We start from the raw sequence: 23,646 nt of genomic DNA on the forward strand, positions 1-23,646 counted from the left end.
TCCGCAATATTCATTGCCTTATAGAAGCTCAGTTTTAGTAAGTTTTCCAACTTTTGCCAAGAGGGAACTTTAGATATTGGTCCCTAGATTATGTTCACCCAGTTTCATGCAGATCAGTCAAACTTTCTAGGAAGAGAGCGATTTGAAGTGTTTTTCAAAAAATTCAAAATCTTGGTTTTGAGAGATTTGTATTGCACTGGCAACACCTGGTGGCAGTGTAGGGCATGACACACAAGGGTGCAACTCTAGCATCAAAACCTATGCATAAAGAAAATGGCTTTTAAATAAACAAAGTCAAGTGTATTAGGACAATCATGGATGCATGGGTTATGATGGAACATTTCAAACCAGGATTTTGAGCCTCGCTGGAGCCATAGAAGCCTGAGTGCAACTATCATGATTGAATAAAAGTGTGACACACAAACACACTCCCAAACATACCTGTCAGCTCAAATCATTCCAATGAAACTGACAAAGACACACAGTTGATGAGGAGTTGAACTACCTATTGGGACCATGAGCAACTTTGATTCTCAGGAGAAAAGTTATTGAATTCTGATGGAGCCAGCCTCCAGTGGCCATGACAGGAATGGCAGATTAAAACTTTTCACATTTCACAAGCCTTTTCTCTTTTTCCAATTTGTGCACATCAACTCCTTTCCTCGTCTCCTCTTCTCGCGTCTTAGTCCCTCCCACCTGAGATGTGAGTGAAAGAGACAAAGAGCAGACAGAAGGAGAAAGGAGTTGAGTCGTCAGTTAAATAAGACATTAGGCACAGCTGCATCTTTGATCCCGCATTTGATCATCTTAAATAACTAACTCAAGTTATGAGTACAAAAGGAACACTTACATTTGTAGAGTCCTGTTATATGTCATGCCTCTGTCATGTATCAGCTACACCTGTGCATCCTGGCTCATAGCTCTTCTGGCAGGCCTTCCCCCTCCTCAAGATGCATTTTGGGAATTGGGACATCCTTCAAAAAGGTGCACTGAAATCACTCTCCAGGTCACAGGCTAGAGGACGAAGAAGGTACAAAATAATAAACAAGAAAAGCCTTCAGGACATTTTGACTTGTCATACTTGGAACAGCACAGGTGTTTCTAATAACATTAAAGATGTCTCCGTTCTATTCCAGTGTCCTTGTGAGATTATAGTGAGCCAGGACCCTGAAACCACAGCAGCTGAATGGAACTCAGCCATCATTATTTACATAACTTCATTATTTACACCTGTGCTTTCCCCACTGTGACATGTCAAAGTGCTTTCCGTGGAAAAAGGGCCTACTGGGGCAAACAGTGGGACATTTGGCCTTTCCTGCACTGTATGCAAGGAGAAAATCCACCGTAAAGAGTGGAGCTGCTGAATCACACAGCAGGTCACTATCTCTTACTTTCATACTGTACAGGTGGATCTAATTGTTCCCCAGTTACTGTTTGCATCATGGTGTGTACGTGTATCAGTGTGAGCGTGGTGTGTGTTGACTAAACAATGTCTGACTGGTGACCTGCTCTTCTCCCAAACCTGCTAAAGTGAATAGACTGCTCCTGCAGGTGCCCTGTTGGCTTCTGCACACACGCACGCACACACACACACACACACACACACACACACACACACACACACACACACAAGAGCATGCGCACACAAGCATACAGATGTACATGTACACACACACCTGTGAAAAATTATGACAAGTGCTGATATGCATGAATGAACAAGGACAAAGGACACACACATGTGTGCCCACCAAAGAGACACACACACACACACACACACACACACACACTCTCTCTCTCTCTCATACACTATACACCTGTGGGAAAATAAAGAGAAGCTCTGAAACGGTTGGTTGCACAAGGTCAAACTCCGCATGTGAGTATGCAAACCACACACGTACACACTCAAACACACAGATACACACGCAAATTAGGCCATACAAATGCATACTGGCACTTGGATTTAGCCACAGGGGGTGGAGAGAGGGGGAGAGAGAGAGAGGGAGAAAACAGGAGCAGACAATAATGAGAGAGAGAAGGGAGTGAGATGAAGAGAAGAAACAAAGGGATAAGAGCGAGAGGGACGTAATTGGATGAACAACAGAACAGGAAAGACAAAAAAGGAGAAAGGTGTGCTACAGTACGAGTCGTGGGGCTGAAAAAAGGATAGACAAAGAGTCTTATCCTCAGTTTGCACAGTCATTAACTTTGTTTATTTACTGCTGACTTTCTACCAGTTACTGTGGTTTCTCCATGCTTCTTCTTTCTTATTACAACACATTGTAATACTTTTTATCCAAGTCATAGGTGAGTTCCGAATCGCATACTTTTTCTTTTTACTTTTCGTAGGTACTGCAGCTGCCCTTAAAAAGCATACTGTTGCATGCACTATGCACACAATTAGGATATACAACTGTGTCATAACATTACGCACTGAACTTTGACCGTCTTGCTTTTATATCCGTTACCATGGAGATAAACAAACGCCGCTTAACGAGTTCGCCAGAGATGGAGATCAACCCATAGAGCTCTATTGTTGTTTTTTTTTACAATGTATTTAGTATAACTTTATACATAACATATTATATCTGTGACAGTGAAATTACATCTGCAGTCCTCTGTTGTTGTTATTTTCTACAGTTATGTCCCATGTAATATTTTTGATTATTTTGTTCACTTAAACAATTCATATTCCTATTATTACTATTCGACTGGTCACCAGTCACTTCAATGCTGTCATCCATCATTGGGACTTCTGACAGCTGTCAATCAGCTATCAAACAGCCGTCATCTGTTTGCAGCTCAGTTGATGTGATGTATCATCCACTGTGCAGAGTGGACGAAAAAGGTGTAGTCGAACATCCTGGTGTTTTTGGCATACTGCATTCGACATTCCATGCCTTGGGACATGTTTGTTTGGGTTTATGTTTCCTCATACAACAGTTCATATGGTATCCAGTGAATTAGCACCCCACAAGTAGCGTCATCATCCTCATCGTTGCGTATTTAATGTAAATGTATGTATATAACACAGAGTTGTGTATAGTTATGTAGGTTAGAGTGATTCCAGAGAGAAGGAGACAGAGGGGTCTACAGTCTGTGTTTGAAGGATATATCCAGGATGTCAAACTGACTCAGCAGCAACAACAGGTTAAAAAGACAAAGATAGTTAGAAGCTAAAGCCGAACTATAGGCTACAGATCACAGTGTAAAAGTGAACCACCACATCACTGCTGATCGCCACAGAAGACAATGAATATAAAGGGAAACTTTGCTGATAGTGATCACAGTGTGTGCAGATATGTGCTGCTCCTCCAGACCGTCGTCGCAGGACGTGTAGGGATCTCTGGGGAAAGTCAAACAACGTTCATCTGCGCACACTGCGATGACACAGAGCTGGTTGAATATGAGCAAAGTTTCCCTGCTTCCCTTCACTGGTTCCTGTACAGCAGGGTCGGTCTTTGTTTCACTGTTATAATCATTAAAAAGCAAAAGCAGCATGTGTATACATTCAGTAGGCTATATCTTCAGTAGCTAACTAGCTAACCCTACACTTTTCAGGGTTTGATTTTGGTTTTGGAACAGGGAAGAAACGTATATCTTTTTCCAACCTCTCCAGGTAACGAGTATCATTAATACACGACGTGCCCCAGACACAACATTTAGCTCCAAATCCACAAAACCAGCCTGAAAATAAAGAAAATCTGAAATGATTGCATTAGAGTCAATGGAGCTGTGTTGTTGTCGGACCCTGGTCTGAGCCGGCCCGATTCTACGTCATGATTGGCCAGTCTGTGTCTGGGGACAGAGTGAAAGGTCAATTGTGGTGCATTCCTTTTTGTAGGTTTACATACGAACAGTCCATGACAAAAGCCTGAATAGATGTGTTTAACTTAACTCACAGACAGAAATAAAAGTTGTTATACAAGAATGTTATCATGTTTTTGCTTTGTTTTGTTTCGACTCATGCCTAATTGTTCAAACTTTTACTTTGGTCATTTGGGAAAAAGCTAAAAAAGAAAGTGAAGAGGAGAAAAGTGAGAAAGAGTCATTATGATGGAGTGGCAGGAGTTCAGGGAACACTGGTTTTATGGGTTTCTTTTATGCCCGACTCATTTAGCAGAGCCAAATTACAGCAGGAGATGCCAAACAGAAAGAGTAATGCACACATACAGTATATGCACATGCAATACATAGATACACATATGCAGACTGTTTGATCTCCACACACACTTTCCCATTTCTCTCCTTATGTGCCTTGCAGATATTTGTATTTCCCACTGTGGTTCATTCAAACAAAGAATCTGGGTGAGCCACTTTCCTCCGTCAGTGTGTGCAGTATGTGTTTGAAGGCTGCAGTGGTTTGTTAGTTAGGTTGCTCAACAGAGAATAATGGTTGGCAAGAACAAGAGGCAGAGGAGAGGAGGGGATAGGAAGTGGAAAGGCGATGAGAGACCTTAATAATTCAGCCTCTGGCATAAATTGCTGAAACTGAAAGTATTGCTAATTACTTTTGAGATAAACTTGCAGTGAACTTTCTAGTGTTATCAAATGTTTGCTGTGGAAGAGGAGGTGTAGTATGTCAAATGCAAATATTTGCAAACTTTATTTATGGGAGGAAAGGTTTTTGATGATCGAGGTGAATAAATATCTGTAAGTATAAAACAATCTTGATTTCCAAAAAAAACTGTTCATTTATATGAGCCAAACATCATAATTGGGATCAGTATGAGTTCAATTTCGTGGTCTTTTTTTTCCCCGTGGTTCGTGAGTTTGAAATTTAATGAATCATAGCAGATTTTTTTTTTTTATTGTCCTTGGAGCTAATACTCATTTAATATCACATTAGAGTTGAACTGCAAAAATGGTTTTAAACAGCCTGAGTCAGTTCAGGTTTTCTTGATTTGAAAGTTCTTTCATACTAAACTAAATATCAAATGTCACGTCCTCTCTGAAATGTTTCTGATGAAATTATAAGGCTGATAATCAACACATGCTCACTCCGACCTCGTCACATATCGACGTTTGGTCAGGGACTTTCCACGTCCACATACAACGTGCATGGTACTCTGGGTGCACTCCTGACGTTCTAGGATGCCATGTCAAGGTCTGCCTGTTACATGCATTGTCTTCCATTAAAATACACTTCAGTTTTTACAGGAAATTTACCGTTTACATAAAGTCTATTTCAAAATAAACACACTACATCAGTCCAACACCGTGATTTGACATGTTTGTCTTTCAACAACTAATGCATGTGCTTGGGTTTAGGCAACAAAAGCACATGGTTAGGTTTAGGAAAAAAGAACAGGGTTTGGCTTTAGAATCTTACAGCTGGCGAATACTGAATGTTTGTTGGATCCATCCACCACCCCTATCGCATACCCTACTTGGACTTTGACTGCCTTATCTTTCGTTCTTGTACCGCCATGTTTCCCCCTGACACTGCCATGCGCTGTTAAACTATAACGGCAACCTGCTGCATATCATGCCAACATTACAGGATGGCTTTTTTGTCAGTGTCTGATGCCGCAAGTCACTGCCCAAGCATTGGATTTCGACGACTTTGGACTGAGACCGGATTTGAACAACTAATGCACATGTTTACGTTTAGCCGACACACACACGTGGTTAGGTTTAGGAAAAAAGAACAGGGTTTGGTTTCTTAATCCTACTGGATGCGAATGCTGCTCTGCTGGGTGAAAATCAGTCTTTGTTGGACCCATTCACCACTCTTACCTTGCGCCCTACTTGGACTTTCACTGCCTTATCTTTCGTTCTTTTCCTGCTGTGTTTCCCCCTGATGCCACTGGCTACCATTAAACTATATTGGCGACAGCAGCCTATCATGCTGAGGAGATTGTTTTTGTCAGCGTCTGACGCTGGAAGTCACTACACATGCACTTGATTTCGGAGTGAGACTGGGTTACAATAATGACATACGGTTGTAATGTTACAAATCCACAAAGATCAAAATTTTAAGTGCATTGCTTGCTGCTTGCAACAGACCAGCTGCATCAAAAGTTTTTTTTAAAGATATGCTATGCAGGTTTTTCTTAAAAAACAATATAGACCCATATCACTGTAAAATATTTGACTGTACATTCACAGTAAATTACTTGCTAGTAGTTGTCATTTTTACAGTAAATTTGTTGTGAAATGACAGCTGTATACTGTAATCTCACAGTAGGTATGTCTCATATACTGTGATTTAGCAGTATGCTCTTGTAAAATTAATATATTTAACTGTATCCTCACTGTTAAAGCCCATTACATTACTGTGATATGACAGTACGTTCCTGTAAATTACAGAATTTAACTGTAACTTCACAGTTTATGTACATTTGATTACTGTGATTTAGCAATATGCTCCTGCAGAATTACTGTATTTCACTGTAATCTCACGGTTAAACTTCATATATTACTGTGATTAAGCAGTATGCTTCTGTAAAATCATCATATTTACCTGCGTGATTTTCACAATAAATTTCTGAGTTTGGTGAGATATCACAGTAAAAGCCTGTAAGGTAATAATCAGGCAAATTTATTGTGAAATATTACAGTCCCATATCCCTGAAAATATGGGATGGGAATTTTTGCCCTCTGCCTGCATTTTCTTATTTTCTTCTCATTTTCTGTGCTTGGGATGTTTATGGGTGTGTACCCCCACACTGCTCAGGTGAGGTCGGAGCTTTATAAAAAAGCTATCAGGTGCTAAACCATAAGCAGACCCTGTCATGGACTCTGCTGGAGCTTCCTGTTCCTTGTAACACCCTCCTCCTGGTGCACCTCATTTACACACCCCTCTGCTTATTCTCCAGTCAGCACCTGCCAGCTTTTCCCAACAGTACACCATCCACACCTATTGGCACTCCCCCTGTATTGACCGTCAGCCTATCAGTGACATGCCTGCCCAGTCTGCCACACACCTTGCCAGTCTGCTTGTTTACCTTTCAGTACATATACCAGTCTCCCTGTTGTTTGTATTGCCTTTCTGGATTTTTTTACCTGATTTCAACCTTCGTCTGATGCCTCTGTACCTCTGCTTGATAATCCTGATTTTTTGTTTTGACTCTCGGAACGGTCTTGGAAAGCCTCAGTTTTTGTCTTACTCATGCCTCTGCCCTGTGATTCTCTGTGTGGGTCTTCTCTGGTTTATGAAAGACCCAGCACTGAAAAAAGTGCAATATAGCGAGGGGGAAACGCCAAATAGGAGTGAATCTGGGGCTGGCTTTTACTTTCACGTTCGCAAGTGAGCGTGTTTACACAGAGACTAACAATCCTGCATGATGTAAGCTGTCAAAGATGCATTCACTTTATGAATTCATAACATAAAGTTAAGGGTGAGGGTTTTTTTCCATCATTTAGCTGTTCAGTAAAGTGCAGTACTTCAGTGATAATGCTGCAGTAGTGGCAGAGTAAATACTCTATGTTTAGCAAACTTAAACCTTCCAATAAGGTTTGACTGAAAGCAAGCGTTACCCTGGAAACATGGGTGTTCATCTCGCCTTCCCTCATCAGTCTGACATTAGAGGAATTTATCGTCATACATCTATCTGTGTGAAGTGTTCCTTATTAGAGTGGAGTATCACACTGTGATATGTAGGTACAACATATCAAAGACAGCAGCAGTATCTTTTATACATTTGGTGTTCATGCTTTAGGTTTTAGTTTAGAGATGCTGTAAATTGTGAGACATAATCCTGTCTGTGGCTGTGACTAAATTACATAAAATGGACCTGAACAGGCAAGATGAGTGTAAATTATTCATAAACTGAATAATTATTTCATAACAGCTAGATGTATTTTAATTACAGTGTAATATAAAAAATATAGTCATACAGTATTGTAGGAATTTATACATAGAAAATATGAATACTTTATGGTTTCATTTTTGTCCGATTCAAATGGAAGCATAGAGTCCATCTTTTCACACTGTACTAACATTAACAACACTCCTACCAAATCTCTTACCATTAGTCATGATTTTCAAGGTGTCTCACGTCGACCCTGACTTGACTGTATGAGTCAGTATGTGTAAATGTGTAAGAGCCTTTCTCATTGTCCAATCACTCCAAGGGCTTAACGTTCCAGTGTGTAGGATTTAGGGGCATCTAATGGTGGAAATAATGTTCAGAACTATGTTTTCATGAATGTATAATCACCTGAAATTAAGAATGGTGTTTCCGTTACCTTAGAATGAGCAATATATAGCTACATATAGAGCGGTTCCTCATCCACAGTGTCTGCCATTTTGTTGTACAATAGCCCAGACTGGTTTCATGTCTACCGCTCAGAATACTGCAACCTCACTGCTAGATGCCACTTAATCCTACACACTAGACACATTCATACATTCATACACTGCTAGTCAAGGCTAAAACTTGCTACTCAGCCAAAACTCACACTTTTGGGTTCACTATTTTGCCCAAGAGTACTTCCACATGTGGGCCGGAAGAGCCAGGGATCGAAATTCCGATCCTCTGATCAGTGGATGACCCGCTCTCCTGAGCCACAGCCGCCCCACACACTACCCTCGGACTGACGTAAGACTCTGCACTGCTGCAACACTCACTTGAATTCCCTCCCTCAGGGATCAATACAAGTGTTATTTTATATGACAAAGGCTTCTGATTCAAGTACAGTAGGCCCTACAGCTAAAATGGAGTCTTAACGGTGCAGTGGGGTGCAGCGGAGTGAGGGTGATACAATCAGTCCCACTGGCCGAAACAGTCGGTGCAAACAGTGGAGAGCGCCGCAGAGAGGCAGGAATTCTGAATCAGTGGAGGTTGTCACCTAAAATTACAGTTATTTTAGAGTTTAGGGTTCATGTCAGCTCACTGAATCGTTGATTTCCGCTGAATTGACTCAGACTTTCACAACTAAAGGACTGTGAAGGAAGAAAGGAGGGGATTATTGACTAACAGGCGGAGGATACAAGTGTGATGACAGTAATACTGTGCAAAGAATGACACAGCAAAGAATGGAGCAAAAATGAGTTTTGAGGTTCTATATGACAACCGCTTGTCAGTGTTGTTTGTTCATGTTTTTGTACGCTGTGAATTATTTTCGTTATTGATCCATTCATTTCACAAAAATCAATGAAATATACATTTTTTTGTGTGTGTGCACCAAACAAATTTACTGTGGGGAGTCATGTGGAAAACTAAAAGCCCACACGTGCCTATTATATTTGACATGTTTTTACGGTTGCGGTGTATGATCTTTTTCTTAGCAGCTTTCAGATCACTGGATTGATAAGCGTGACAATATGCATCAACATTTCTGACATTTCTGAAGTTTTCCACGTACACTGACCTTTCCTCACCGCCATAACAACCAACACAGCTTGACAATTTTCTTCAAATCTGCCATCTTTAAGACAGAGATAGATGTACTCGGCTGAAATTCTGACACGATATCTTACGTGCATTAGTGACGTCAGTTACAAAGGTTTAATACGCTGAGGCAATGAGGAGCACTCAGATTTCAAGTGGGAGAAACACCCACATCAATCCTTAAATGAAGACGGTACTGAGCGATGTCACTGCGACGCAGCAGCAACACAACTGATTAAATCATCTTGCTTTTATACCTCCTTAAATGTCTATTTATGTCACATTAAATGCCTCTCTTATGGTGATGTGCTGTGATCTTTACATCTGTCAAGTGTTATTTACAGACTTGTTTACCACAAATAAAAACAATAAATAACTTAAAATACTAACCAACTTACACCCACACCTCATACCCACACCTCATTTTATATTACAATGCATTTGTGTTCGAGCTATAGATCTCTTTTTTCAGTCCTGTGAGGCAGACAAAGGAAAAGAAGGCAGACAGGAGGTAAGAGGAGAGGATGGGAGGAATGAATGAAGGACAAAACAGTACTAGAAAAAGCCAAGTACAGTGGAGGACAGACAGTGAGATGACAGACGTAGAGAGAGAAAGGGAAAAATAAAGGAAAAGTGAGGAAGACAGAAAGGATCAAAAGACAAAGAGAAAGACAACAAGAGCAAGAGGGACACTGGGGGTGGGCATGGGGAATAGATAGCCAGGGGCCTGGAGAGAGAGAGAGAGAGAGAGAGAGAGAGAGAGAGAGAGAGAGAGAGAGAGAGATAGATAGATAGAGAGAGAGAGAGAGAGAGAGAGAGAGAGAGGAGAGACAGTTGGCAACATTTTGACACAACAAAGGCCAGAAGCGCACTACTGCTGAACAAAAACGAGCTGCCGCCAAAGGGGTGGCTGGGTGAGAGGGAGAGGGAGAGAACAGAGAGAGAGCGAGGAGATGGAGGCATATTGATGTGTATGTGTGAGACACCAGAGAGACTGTGTTTTGGGAATGTGTTGGCAGGGCGGCACACTTTCCAGAGGACAGGCAGAACATAACTGTAAGCAAAACTAAGATCCAAGTTCACCGAAAGGGCAAGAAGAGAGGAGGAAACAACACGGACACAATGTGACAGTATTTTCAGACATCTTAATAAAATGTATACTGTATGTACAAGATGTGTTTTGCTTACAGCATTATTCTGTCAAAATGCTGAAAAGACATGCTTTTAAAATATTAGCTCACTAAATTTTTACACGGATATAATTAAAATGCTAAACCTACATTATTTGTTTTGAGGGCAGAGCAACTTGTTAACAACACAACATCAAGATAATATCACCTTATAAATTATGTGGTGAATGTGATAGTGTAGAATTTCTGGGACACATTTAGCAGAAAAAGAGCAACATCAGCATTTACTTGGAGCCATTTTTTTTCTATATGACAAAATAAGTGAAATATTTCACCCTCATTTTAGCTCTGTTCTGGTCACTTTCTATGAAGACCACATCTATAATGCATTATAAGGGCATTCATAGTGATTTATAATGCATTTATAATGCTCTATGAGTACACTTGTACACACACAATGCTTAGTGATGCACTATATGACAGGTCGTAAATCATTATGATGAATTTTAAGTGTCAAGTGTCTTATGGATGCTCTGGACTAGTTATAACCCAGAGGTTGACTGACTAGGGGCTCGGGGGAGGAGACTTTCGTGAGACTTTCAATCCTGCAAAACCTAATCCTTGCCCTCATGACAGATTGTCTTTGGATGTGGGAGGGTTTCAGACTTGAGTCTGGGGCCTTAAAACCAGAACAAAGAGCTGAAATATGCTAAAATGCTGCGGAGTAGAATTCTCTGTATGTGCATTTGTCTGTTTGTCAGCAGGGATACTGAAAATATTTTTTTTACTTTAGTTAAACTCATAATATACACAACAATTGAATTTGCCCTCGGGGATTAATAAAGTACATAAAATTTTAAAAAAACCCAAAACATATTCACACTCCCAACTCGTCACATGTTCAATGGACTTCTGACATCCACATATGATGCGCTAGGTATCCTGGGTGCGTCTGTTGTTGATGTTCTGGTGTAACTGGTGGACTTTAGTGATGTCTGCGTTGTGTAGATATAAAGAGGCCCAGACCGTGGATATCTTTGGAGGCGATCTCCGTTTATTCCTGAGAACAGGTGATAAAAGCAAAATCCTCCATCACACACAACCATACAAACTCCAGCCCCTACACGAATCAAGCGACACAACAGTATGTTAGCATAAAATGAACTTATAATCATAGTTTAACAGCGCTAACACATGGAAATCACCACAAGAGCAATGCCGCTTACCTCTCCCAGGGAGCACAACAGCAAAAGAGGAGCGGTAAGGCTGGAGACACCCCTTTATAGGTGGGGTACCCCCAAAGGTGAACGCAGGGGTACAGAAACTGGTTATCAAATATTACACAAATTGTGTAGGGGGGCATGTCAGGTAACATCTGCAACAAATTTTGTGGAATTATAATACTTATTACAAATGTTGTTACACACATTACTGCTGTATAAATGACCCTGTTACACTGGGACACCGTGTCAGTTTACACCTGTTACATGCAAAAACTATAAACTTACAAGGTCAACAACTCCTACGTTTATTTCCTTGTGCAACAAACACATATTTGCATGCAGCGGCCCTGGCTACCAAAATTCAGAACTGAAAAGTTCATTCTCTTCTCAGGATGCCAACACTCCACTACATCTTCACACAGCAAATGTGCTGCTATATTAATGTTCTGACAGTCTGTTGCACCTGTGACATTTTGAGATAGAGCACTTGGCCTTGAGTGCCCCTCCAGTTCTCTGTGGGATCTTCACTATAAGTGACCCTATTCATATTATACAGTCATTTATTTTCATCGCTAGTACAGAAAGTTTGATCAGTGCAGCTTTGATGAGGCTGCCTTTAAAACACCTGCATTATGCTCCACCAGCTGTTTCAGATACTTTCCCTGAGAATTTCCCTTTCATTTTCCCAACACTAAGAAAATAAAAACAGTCTTCATCCTATTTATGCTGAGAGGGAAGGCATTTTTAATATAAAGATAGGGTGACCATATTTTGATTTCCAAAAAAGAGGACACTCGGCGCGGCCACGACATAGCCTACTTAAATGATACTCGCAGTTTACTCAAAGATGCCTTATAATTTTAATGTATTTAAAGTTTATATGTATAGATAGAAAATTCAGTTATATTACAAAATAATATCTCTCAAAGACAGAAATTCAGATAGGCCCCAATAGATAGGGGACACATACACACACTAGAGTGTGGCTACCCGATCCGAGCCCGACGGTTCCCGATGGTAGGCCGGGTTCGGTCAAAAATGTAAAAATTGTATTCGGCCTCAGGTCGGATTCGGTCAGCTTTCAGTGAAAATGTAGTGTAAAAATAAATAAAATCCTATTGTCTGTCCTGTTTATTGCTTGGGCACTGTTATTTACATGACAACACCTGAACATAACACACACACACACATTGGCTGTTTGTTTCTACCTCTCCCCTCTCTGGAAGTCTCGGACCTCCCGCCGCCCGCCTCCGCCTTGATTAAACGCTGAAAATAAAATAAAAGAGTGAGACAGGTGTCTCCTATTTTATCTTATTTTGTTTTATTTCTCCCTCTCCTCTCGCTGGAAGCATCGGACCTCCCACCTCCCGCTCCCGTCTCAAACACAGAGGTCTCCCTCTCCACAGCTGAGCACCCACGGCGCACGCCCAGCCTACATACCCTGCAACCACTGTGTGACACAAACTCAGTGCTTTAGTCATTAAATAATGTCGGGCTCGGTTCAGGTTCAGACAGAGATATGCAGCCCGTGCCGCACTCTAACACATTATCATTAATTTATAAAAAAAAAAACCAGACACCCCGGACAGGACGTGAAAAGTGGACATGTCTGGGCAAAAGAGGACGTTTGGTCAGCCTAATAAAGACAAATATCACATGCTAACACTGCTAGCACACTATGGATAAATATTCTAAATACCTACTATAGTGTATGAAAGCAAAGAGTTGTCAACCAAGTCAACATTTCCTGGCAGCCTTATGCTCCTGTTGTTAATGTACACAATTTTTCAGCTGCATTTTTGGTTACTCAGTTAACAACAGTCAGTTTGCGGCAACAAACTCTACTTTAGCTGGTTTATGTGAGCAACAAATTTGATATCCAAAAGATTTAACAGCCAAGTATGACAATAGGAATTGGAAATACTGTGGTGAATTTGATCCCATCACATACACCCTTTGCCGCAAGAAAAGTAAAGCATTTGGAGATTCATTGAGAGCAAAGCACTTTGGAGAATACATATATCAATATTTTCATTGGCTCGGGGTGTGCTGCTCTTTGTAAGTTATTATTTGGTACTAATATAGTTAATGTTTTAGCAGTAAAGGAGTGAATGCTGCCCTAGAATTGTGACAGTGGTGTGACTGTGACTAAGCCGTAGAGACAGTCACTAATCAATTCACTAACTGATAAATGTTTGTGCTGCATAAATTAAATCATGATGACTGTCAATTAGTGTGGAGATATGGACTGGTCCGTGGTTAGGGTTAATTTAGTGGAGGGAGAGCTCAGGGGGATTTTTTTCCCCAGGCACAGCAATTACACATGGCAGCCCTGCAGGGTAATGTCATAAATTGATGATCTTACTACTCCATCATTTATCAAGATCGATTTCGTATCCAGCTTGTTGCACAGATGCAAAACTAATGGCGCAAACTGCTCATCCAAAGACCGTATATGAGGACGTCCCTGTAGGATGAATGACAATACACAGTGTGTGTGTATACATGCAACTTGTTCCAGAGAGCCGTGGCTTGGTGGAAATACATAAAAGTCTCTTTTAGTGAGCGTGGCTACTGATGGGCCTGGCAGAAAACACTGCATCAAAGCTGCATGACTGTCTGTTTTGTTTAGGCCTATATGGTTGTCTTCTTTTGTCTGTTTGTCTGCTTAGACAACTGACTGCGTGGGGAAAAGAGTTTAAATATTGATGCATCAGGAGATTTAAAATATAATGAAGAACCCATGCCAGAGCCTCCAGTTTAATCGCAGCACACTGAAATTGAGCGAAATACCTTGTGTAAGCAGTACATGCCTACACTGTGGTTAAATAAAGAGTCCCTTTTTAAGGTAGTCAGGCCCTGGCAATAATAAGATGTTTATCTGAAGCACTGACATGCTTTCTTTATAATTGATAGATCATGGCATGATGCAGGGAACGCGCAACTCTAACATTTCAGAATTCAATGTGGCTGTTTCTCCAGGACTTTTCCCTGAAATCTCCTAACTGCCGACATCGCTATCTCTGACATTTTATTGACAGTATAATATGTCTTACTGCTCTTACAGAGTTGGAAAATCGCTTCTTTTAAAGATCAAATGACTTGTTTTTGAAAAATAGTCACATTACACCAACAAAATATCATTTTTTTACTTCCTCTGTAGCACCGTTATCTCCTCTGCCCTCTTGCTCTCCTCTCTTTCCATATACCTTCTCCCCTCTCCGGTTTGTCTATAATCTTTGTTGATATTCATCAGATGAAATGAGGTGGAAAGACAACACTCCATTAATATCCTGTGCTCTTCTGAACATCTGCAGTGACATGTCGAAACATTAGCAGTGACGGATGAGCACGCTGATTTGCAGCAAGGCTGACGAACATCTTAACTTCCTCCTCAGTATTCTCCACTAAACACCAACCACTTTGCAGACAAACAGAAAAACAGCCGGCAAACACCCAAACAAGAAATATATACAAACAGATTGTTCATTACCAACACTGAGAGGATTGTGGAGAATATGTGTGTGCATCGCGTTCACTCTCAGGTGTGTGTGATCCCAATCACAACATAGGGACGAACCATAAAGAGACAAATACACGGAGTGAGAGAGCAGAGGAAAACTTACTGAGGTAAATTTGTTGTCAGCTCCATCAAATTAAAAATTTGATAGTTTGTCACTTGAGGGAACCTTGTTATCTTCCAAGCTGAGTGTAAAATAGGTGTTTGGTGTGATGAATCCCCAAGCAGGAACATCTAATTATCTGTCCAGTGACTTCATCAGCAAAACAAAAAATGTTTGACTGGGAGGTTGATTTTGATGGAGCATCCCTGTTGTCATCATCAGTGATGAGGAATAAAGAACTGCTGTCTCTGGTGAATACCGCAGCAGAAACACTGAGGCTCCAATCCAAGTGAAAACAGAGGCTTCTCTTTTTATTATTTATATTTAATAATTACATCTAAAAATGGAAAACCTTCTTAATGAGAGTGTGGCGTCTCGTGCAGAGTAATAAGAAAAAATGGTGATGAATGGGACAGCAAGCTCTTTCTACCAAGTTGTCAAACATGGCAGCTTGGTCAGTGGCTTGTAACTATGACGCTATAGGTACCCCATGGTGTCAGATTTGGATGTGTCAGGTAAAGGTCACCTACCTGGACTAGGACCCAAGTCCCGGCCAGTGAGCCGTACAGGTTCAGGTCCACGTTTTATTATGGTCAACAGTCCCAAGTCGTTCCCATGCTATTACTGCTGTTCCTGGGTCTGTTTATCAGTATGTGCAACACCCAAGTGAATCTGAGTATACCTGTTATCAGCTCTAATCAGGAGAGAAATGAATGAGCACTGTGTGTGTAACTCGTGTGATGAAGAGGCTGACATAGGATCAGATTACAAGGGTGAAAGTAAGGTGAAAAAATGTTGAGCAGCAGCATCCAAGATTGGAGGCAGAGTGGTGGAAAGATGGATAGTAAGCACGACAATATTCACGACTTGGAGTAACTTTTTTTTTTTTAAAAAAAAACACCTCTTCTTTTACAGACTAAAGGAATATGAATAAACGAGGACTGGATACATAGTCAGAACTTTATGACATCTTCAAAGGTAGGGAGTCACTGCTTCTCTTTCCGCTCTCCTCTGTTTGCCATGCAGCCAGTAAAGTTCGAACATAAAGTTTGAACATTTTTATTTTTATGTGCAATCTAAGCCACTTAGAACTATCGTAAACTGGTCGCACGAGGGCAGGTACAGCTCGAAACAACAACAAAAATAATGGCATTGTTTTAGTGCCAATTACAATAAGGTTTATTTGTAAAATAGACCGCAGAGTCTCTTCCAGCTTTCTCTGACCTCAGATATGCACCAGGGTGGGTCTGCTATATCTTAGGCACTAACAAATAAGGTTATATAAAAACGTGTGTATTTTTTAATTATCAGGTCCAGTCGGATCTCAAAATGAATTTCCAGGGCAATTTGGTTCAGGGTCCATAATTTCAGATCCATGAAGACGTCTAGTGTCAGTTTCTGCTTGTTACATGCTACAGTGTCTTTTCAAAATAAACTTATGTGTTTACAGTAAAACATTTCAGCAAATACTTAAGGTTTAGGCAACCAAACTACTAAGTTAGATTTACAAAAAACATAGTTTGGGTTAAAATAAGTAGTTAAATAGTAAAAACTAAATGCTAACTTTTGGTTTCACAGGGTAAATGAACAGCTGTATCCTGGGTAAAAGTGCTGTGTTCGTTTGATCCGTCCCCCACCTGACCACCTCCCTATGTGGACTTTCTTGCTATTTATACTGTCTCAGTTACTCTGAGCATCTAATATTGCAGCCGTTGTTAGTTTACATTGGAGTTAACTAAATGCTTGTTGTGTCTCATGCTGATGCTTAGGTATGCCTTGTGTGTCGGGATACGATGCCAAAGGCCACTGACCAAGCTGCCGTATTTGATGCCCTGGGAGTGAGAACAGAAGAAACACAAGTGGGGACTTTGAATTAGAGCTTAGATTGGGCCCAAAAAATCCAGCCCGACCCCACCTGAGCCCGTGCATGCTCTGTCCGAGCCCGGCCCGTCCCTTTAACCCATGGGTCGGGTCAGGTCCGGGTTCGGGCAGAGAATCTAAGCTCTACTTTGAATGTCATATTCATCTTATATTAATATCTATATCAATTTTCATATTAACTTTTGTTTTTTGGTCAAGCGAGCAGCGTAACTCTAAAAGGAGAGCAATGAGGTCAGTTGGTTGATTGACGGCCATGCCCCCTTTAGAGGATGAATCCTAATTTAATTTGGTGATCATCCGACTATTCTTTTAGCACCACCATGAGGTCACCATTGTAGGTAAATGATGGGTGATACCTGACTGTTACTCTAAATCTGAAAACACACCGGTGCCACTGTGGCACGGCATGTCATGTGACGCCCTTCAAGTGCCACCCCAAGCATACACTGGACGCATCGCACTGCAGCTCGTCAACAGACAACCACGCAAAGTTATTACTACTTTTACTGAAAGATCTGTACTTCCTCTACCTATGCATTAGCTTAAAATCATGTGTGAACATCTTTAGCCATTGTCTTTATAATGACGGGACTGTGGGTCATTTAGCTCAGGATATTTCTCAGCAATGAGTCTCTCCTCATCCATTCTTTGTCACACACGAGACTCAGCAACAGAGTTCTCCTTATACATCAATGGTGCGGAGAGGAGTCAAGTGGGGGGAAAATGCATTTAATTTTGGGGGTGATGAGACAGGAAATAGGACTGTGGTGTTAAGTGCCGCGAGGTGGCATGTCCAGGAGCGGCGACATATGTCTTGCCATCGCTGGTGTGGGGTTGTACATTGAAAAAAATAGGGCCATATTTTTTGATGTGCTGCATTTGCTGCCGGTGTGTTTTGGCCTTAATATCAATCAGTAATTCAAACTTTTAGTTTTTCAATCACATACTGTCTACCAGATGGATTGGCACAAATTTTCTCAGGAACACAGTGGTCCTCACAAGTTACTTCACACACCCTAAACATGTAGCTGTTGATGTCTTTCTGTTGATGTTGAGGTTTACATTGGACCATGTTGATTTTTTGCAAATCAAAGAGAAATTCCTCTCTAGAATAGCAGGGAGTATTCATCTAGGTTTCTTTTTTACAGTAGGACCTTAGAGGAAAAAAAACAACAAAAAAATAAAAACAACAATCATCAGGAGTCCCACGAAGCGGGATTAATGAGTTAGTGGGCAAACTTTGGGTTTAACCCCAGCATTGACAACCTCCTGATTCTATTTCTTTTTTAAGCAGATATGTTGCCATGGTAACTGCACTGATTATAATCATATTTAAATACATAAAAAGCCTTCCTTAATCTCACCAATCGTCAACTTGGGAAAAATGGCATCGCCCACCACTCCTTGATTCTAGTGCATAAATAGTAAGACAGGGGGATGTGTGTTTTTTTTTTTAAATCTTATATACTGTAGTTTCTATGAAAAGTATTCCTCTGTGAGTCTTAACATTGGAACAGCAGTGTTTATGCACCACCTTCAATTTTCCTCCAGGAATCCTCCGAGCCTTGGCAACAGAAGCACGGTTTCCTTTTGCATCTTTTTTTTTTGGCGCTATGCAGCATATTGATCATCAAAGATTGTTCCAGATTTTGTGTCTTAGTCATGTTGAACATCCCAGCAGCACATGTTTGCATAACCTCACAATTATTCATGGCCTAGTTTATTGAAATCGTTGTATATTACTTGCATATTTCACAGCATATTTTGTAACAATTTCTGTTCATATATTAGTTTTTCTGTTGCAGTGACATTATTTTTTCTTGTATCAAAACATGCACAGATATCCTCCAAATGACAACATCTTGTCATTGTGCGAGCAAATGTGACCTTCATATTAATCACCTCAGTAACAATTAGTGATAGAATATACTATGAATCTGTTGATGGAGGAACTGCATATCAAATGAACAGCAAGGGTTTTACTTAATTAAAAGAGTACTCCACCAATTTAATATGGAACTCATACAACATTGTGAGACTCATGATGGAAGGCAAAAAAAATATTGAAATCAATGCAGCAGAACCAGAGATATATCCTCATTTTTATTCCACACATTCTTCTTCCTTGTCAAAACCTGGCACCTACATTACCTACAATGCATCTCAGCTGCCGATTTGGTCAAAGAATCAGGGGTGTCACGGTAGTATCTGCACTAGTGGAGGTGAAGAAGTGAAGAGCAATCACTAAAAAGTGGGTCTGATGAAATTGTAGGTGAATGGGGTGGAGGTGGGAGGCAGCAATCTGACACTGAAATGACAGCGGACAGCAATTAGATGATTGGCTCACAGAGGTCGTTGCAAAGTCTGATTGGTTTAACTGAAAGAGTGAATGCCCTCAGTCAGCCGATTGAGGTCAAAACAGAAAAGAAAGAGAGACAGATGGAGAAACAGCGTTTCCCTTTAAAGGTGTAGTGAGGATTTAGCTGCATCCAGCTGTGAGCGATGAACTGAAATGTCTCCTGCGTGCCAAGCGTGTGGGAGAGCTACGGTGGCTGTCGCGAAACCATGAAAAACACAACTGGATCTATCTGGAGCCAGTGTTTGGCCTGTCCATCCTGGGCTACTGTAGAACAATATGGCGGACTCTGTAGAAGAGGCTCCTTCTAAAGCCCAGTTCAGACCAAATATTTGTGATGAGATGAGTTGAGCCATTCTGCAACGTTCTAAAAACCTGCGGGTTCACGCCAATGCAGCTAGATGTGATGGTGTATCATCTCTATGCAACAACTCTCAGCTCTTCCGTTTTGATTCCCAGCTTTTCAGGCTTATTTTGTCGCTGAATATAATTTGTAGCTTCTTAAAATATGAATGAGGATAGTGACAGTGAGAGTGACCCACTGTCTGACACTGGCACACCTTGAGGACGAAAATGTAGCACCTGTCGCAGCAAGCAAACACGCCGTCTGCTGTCATTTTGATTTGATCAGCGGACTTTACTAGAAGCCGACTGGATGTTGAAACAGGTGACAAGCTTTACACTCTAAAACCAAACGCCAGCACTTTGACCAGCTGAGTTGCAGGCGACACCATCAGCAGTCTTGAGTCGAGCTCAGACCAGCCGGTTCTTACCACTGCAACTTTGCAACAGTCTAAAACAGTTTCATTTTGTCACTAATCTTTGGTCTGAACTGGGCTTAAGGTGACGAAAACAACAATTCTCATTTTCAGGCCATTTAATCTAATGAAAGCTATGAATGTCATATACCATTTCTGCCAATAGATGCCCCTAATCCTACACACTAACACACTGGACCTTTAATATTTTGAAATAAGAACTACAGTGCTCTCCATTCATCACACTAAATGTCAGCACTAATTCGAATTCACCAGTGGGACTGAGTCAGTATCACAACATCATGCCGCCCTATTTCCCAAACCTCAAAACTTGGTTGGTTTAACCGCTGTGCACTTACAGAGCTCATAGCCCCCAGTGTGTATGTTAGCATGTCATTCTGTGGTTGCTCTGTCAACATGTATCTGAATGTACAACTGAGGAGGTGGGAGACAGAATCAGGGCAACAGGTTGCCTTCTGCAACTGCACATTAGTTTCCAGTGCCACCATTCCTACAAATAAATTACCTTGCTTCACCTAATTAAATGCACAAAAAATACCTTTGTGTGGCCAGAGCTTCACTCCCACACACAAAATAATAGCCTAATGAACACCTAATTAGCACCCAACCCAAACAACTGCCATCCATTGTTTCCCCTAACGAGATGTCAGACTTTACAGCGTTATGAAATGTAGCCAACTCATTCAAAATGTAATTATTCCACTTTTTTTTCTCTTTTCTTGCCAGACAGAAACCTTTCAAGTCAATTCAAAGCATCTTTCAGATTCTACTGTGTAGTGTGAAATACTGTTGCATTTGTTCCCCGGCTACAGAAACAAAAGTCTCATATGAAAACACAGGGTCGTCAAGTGCATGTCAACATTTGCATTATATTTCATCTCTGTAAATGGACTGTGTTTATTATATGCCAGTGTATGGTTTAGCTTGTGGAGAATTAAATTGTACCTTTGTCTTTGTTTTCCATACACTATAAGATTTCATGGTATAAAAGCTTTCTGCATCGCCTCTCTGTCTTGCCAATAACAGTTTTTCCAACAGTTCTGACTGAAGAATTCAATTGTTTTCACTCTGTAGTCAGGACAGCTGCTCTCGAGCTGTGGTTAGAGGTTGAAAACTCATCTCAGAGCTAAAGCACGTCCCGTCTCCCCACTGAATCATAACCCTGCTTCTACAATGATTTTATCTCAACAAAAAATATCCCCTCTACCTCACTTTTGAGCCAATTTTGTAGCGTAGGCTATTTCATAGTGCTTCACTTTTCACACTATCATTTGAGGGTCACAGGAGTAATATCTGGGCACTGTGACTCGTGTAATCTACTCTCTTTGTTTTATCTTATTTTTTATTTTGTGTGTGTGTGTGTGTGAGTGAGAGAAAGACATTTCAACTAATTACAAATTAAAATATATTTTTCTATTGCCCTCCCTGTAAGTTGTTGTAAACAGCAGCATCAGAAACCTTTCAAACTGTCCGATGTAAAAAAAAATGTTTTTCTTTATACTGTTACTGCATCTGTTAATACATCTTTTATTTATATATATAAAAAAAGAATATACAACTGAATCTTGGTTGCTCTTCTCAATTTTTTTAATACTAAGATTTTAATATTTGTTATTAGTAACTGCTTATCCTGGTACAGAGTTGTGGAGAGGTTGGATTCTATCCAAACTGACATTGGGCGAGAGGCAGGGCATCAGAAATCAGAAATACATTATCGATCCCTTAGGGGAAACTGTGATTCGTTACTGTTGCTCTGATGTAAAGAATAGAGAATTATGAGAAGTCAGAGTAAGAGTATGAAATAAAAGTATGTAAATATAAAGCAATAAATAAATAAAATAAAATGGAAATGAAAATGTACATTAAATTAAAAAAAAAAATAGAATGTGCAGTCTTCAAAACTGGTATTTAAGCTATGGAAATATTAAAAATAAATACATATTGTCACTGTGCTGAGGCTGTAAGTTAGATAGTAATAAATTTAACTACCACATATATATATATATATATATATACATATATATATATATATATATATATATATATATATATACATATATATATATACATATATATATATATATATATATATATATATATATATATATATATATATATATATATATATATATATATATATATATAGTACAGGCCAAAAGTTTGGACACACCTTCTCATTCAATGCGTTTTCTTTATTTTCATGACTATTTACATTGTAGATTCTCACTGAAGGCATCAAAACTATGAATGAACACATGTGGAGTTATGTACTTAACAAAAAAAGGTGAAATAACTGAAAACATGTTTTATATTCTAGTTTCTTCAAAATAGCCACCCTTTGCTCTGATTACTGCTTTGCACACTCTTGGCATTCTCTCCATGAGCTTCAAGAGGTAGTCACCTGAAATGGTTTTCCAACAGTCTTGAAGGAGTTCCCAGAGGTGTTTAGCACTTGTTGGCCCCTTTGCCTTCACTCTGCGGTCCAGCTCACCCCAAACCATCTCGATTGGGTTCAGGTCCGGTGACTGTGGAGGCCAGGTCATCTGCCGCAGCACTCCATCACTCTCCTTCTTGGTCAAATAGCCCTTACACAGCCTGGAGGTGTGTTTGGGGTCATTGTCCTGTGTAAATGATCGTCCAACTAAATGCAAACCGGATGGGATGGCATGTCGCTGCAGGATGCTGTGGTAGCCATGCTGGTTCAGTGTGCCTTCAATTTTGAATAAATCCCCAACAGTGTCACCAGCAAAACACCCCCACACCATCACACCTCCTCCTCCATGCTTCACAGTGGGAACCAGGCATGTGGAATCCATCCGTTCACCTTTTCTGCGTCTCACAAAGACACGACGGTTGGAACCAAAGATCTCAAATTTGGACTCATCAGACCAAAGCACAGATTTCCACTGGTCTAATGTCCATTCCTTGTGTTTCTTGGCCCAAACAAATCTCTTCTGCTTGTTGCCTCTCCTTAGCAGTGGTTTCCTAGCAGCTATTTGACCATGAAGGCCTGATTCGCGCAGTCTCCTCTTAACAGTTGTTCTAGAGATGGGTCTGCTGCTAGAACTCTGTGTGGCATTCATCTGGTCTCTGATCTGAGCTGCTGTTAACTTGCCATTTCTGAGGCTGGTGACTCGGATGAACTTATCCTCAGAAGCAGAGGTGACTCTTGGTCTTCCTTTCCTGGGTCGGTCCTCATGTGTGCCAGTTTTGTTGTAGCGCTTGATGGTTTTTGCGACTCCACTTGGGGACACATTTAAAGTTTTTGCAATTTTCTGGACTGACTGACCTTCATTTCTTAAAGTAATGATGGCCACTC

General features: G+C 40.6%; 1 long non-coding RNA gene across 1 annotated transcript in view; it reads right to left on the reverse strand.

Moving 5' to 3' along the window:
- Nucleotides 1-212: 212 nt before the first annotated feature.
- The window catches only part of LOC144462748 (uncharacterized), a 143,641-nt gene continuing 120,207 nt past the window's right edge, over nucleotides 213-23,646 (reverse strand). Inside the window, exons 2-3 of the long non-coding RNA XR_013490970.1 lie at nucleotides 851-1,014; nucleotides 213-696 (exon numbers count right to left, since the gene is read on the reverse strand). This is a non-coding gene — a long non-coding RNA (uncharacterized LOC144462748). The remainder of the gene's footprint in view (nucleotides 697-850; nucleotides 1,015-23,646) is intronic.

This window comes from Epinephelus lanceolatus, chromosome 4, assembly GCF_041903045.1.
Source record: "Epinephelus lanceolatus isolate andai-2023 chromosome 4, ASM4190304v1, whole genome shotgun sequence".
NCBI lineage: Eukaryota > Metazoa > Chordata > Actinopteri > Perciformes > Serranidae > Epinephelus > Epinephelus lanceolatus.